The sequence below is a fragment of the Rhinoderma darwinii genome, unplaced genomic scaffold (genome assembly GCF_050947455.1).
Source record: "Rhinoderma darwinii isolate aRhiDar2 unplaced genomic scaffold, aRhiDar2.hap1 Scaffold_1004, whole genome shotgun sequence".
NCBI lineage: Eukaryota > Metazoa > Chordata > Amphibia > Anura > Rhinodermatidae > Rhinoderma > Rhinoderma darwinii.
In genome coordinates, this window is record NW_027461886.1 from 4,061 (window position 1) to 6,090 (window position 2,030).

Sequence of the window (2,030 nt, forward strand, 5' to 3'; positions counted from 1 at the left end):
ATCCTGTTATTATTAGTGGTAGTAGTGGCAGTAGTCATCATCCTGTTATTATTAGTGGTAGTAGTGGCAGTAGTCATCATCCTGTTATTATTAGTGGTAGTAGTGACAGTAGTCATCATCCTGTTATTATTAGTGGTAGTAGTGGCAGTGGTCATCATCCTGTTATCATTATCAGTGGTAGTAGTGACAGTAGTCCTCATCCCGTCATTATCAGTGGCAGTAGTGACAGTAGTCATCATCCTGTCATTATTAGTGGTAGTAGTGACAGTAGTCATCATCCTGTTATTATTATTGGTAGTAGTGACAGTAGTCATCATCCTGTTATTATTATTAGTGGTAGTAGTGACAGTAGTCATCATCCTGTCATTATTAGATGTAGTAGTGACAGTAGTCATCACCCTGTTATTATTAGTGGTAGTAGTGACAGTAGTCATCATCCTATCATTATTAGTGGTAGTAGTGACAGTAGTCATCATCCTATCATTATTAGTGGTAGTAGTGACAGTAGTCATCATCCTATCATTATTAGTGGTAGTAGTGACAGTAGTCATCATCCTGTCATTATTAGTGGTAGTAGAGACAGTAGTCATCATCCTGTTATTATTAGTGGTAGTAGTGACAGTAGTCATCATCCTATCATTATTAGTGGTAGTAGTGACAGTAGTCATCTTCCTATAATTATTAGTGGTAGTAGTGACAGTAGTCATCATCCTGTCATTATTAGTGGTAGTAGTGACAGTAGTTATCATCCTATCATTATTAGTGGTAGTAGTGACAGTAGTCATCATCCTGTTGTTATTAGTGGTAGTAGTGACAGTAGTCATCATCCTGTCATTAATAGTGGTAGTAGTGACAGTAGTCATCATCCTGTCATTATTAGTGGTAGTAGAGACAGTAGTCATCATCCTGTTATTATTAGTGGTAGTAGTGACAGTAGTCAACATCCTGTCATTATTAGTGGTAGTGACAGTAGTCATCATCCTGTTATTATTAGTGGTAGTAGTGACAGTAGTCATCATCCTATCATTATTAGTGGTAGTAGTGACAGTAGTCATCATCCTGTCATTATCAGTGGTAGTAGTGACAGTAGTCATCATCCTATCATTATTAATGGTAGTAGTGACAGTAGTCATCATCCTGTTATTATTAGTGGTAGTAGTGACAGTAGTCATCATCCTATCATTATTAGTAATAGTAGTGACAGTAGTCATCATCCTGTTATTATTAGTGGTAGTAGTGACAGTAGTCATCATCCTGTTGTTATTAGTGGTAGTAGTGACAGTAGTCATCATCCTATCATTATTAGTAGTAGTAGTGACAGTAGTCATCATCCTATCATTATTAGTGGTAGTAGTGGCAGTAGTCATCATCCTGTCATTATTAGTGGTAGTAGTGACAGTAGTCATCATCCTATCATTATTAGTGGTAGTAGTGACAGTAGTCATCATCCTATCATTATTAGTAGTAGTAGTGACAGTAGTCATCATCCTATTATTATTAGTGGTAGTAGTGGCAGTAGTCATCATCCTGTCATTATTAGTGGTAGTAGAGACAGTAGTCATCATCCTGTTATTATTAGTGGTAGTAGTGACAGTAGTCATCATCCTGTTATTATTAGTAGTAGTAGTAGTGACAGTAGTCATCATCCTGTTATTATTAGTGGTAGTAGTGGCAGTAGTCATCATCCTATCATTATTAGCAGTAGTAGTAGTGACAGTAGTCATCATCCTGTTATTATTAGTGGTAGTAGTGACAGTAGTCATCATCCTATCATTATTAGTGGTAGTAGTGACAGTAGTCATCATCCTGTCATTATTAGTGGTACTAGTGACAGTAGTCATCATCCTGTTATTATAAGTGGTAGTAGTGACAGTAGTCATCATCCTATCATTATTAGTGGTAGTAGTGACAGTAGTCATCATCCTGTTATTATTAGTGGTAGTAGTGACAGTAGTCATCATCCTGTCATTATTAGTGGTAGTAGTGACAGTAGTCATCATCCTATCATTATTAGTGGTAGTAGTGACAGT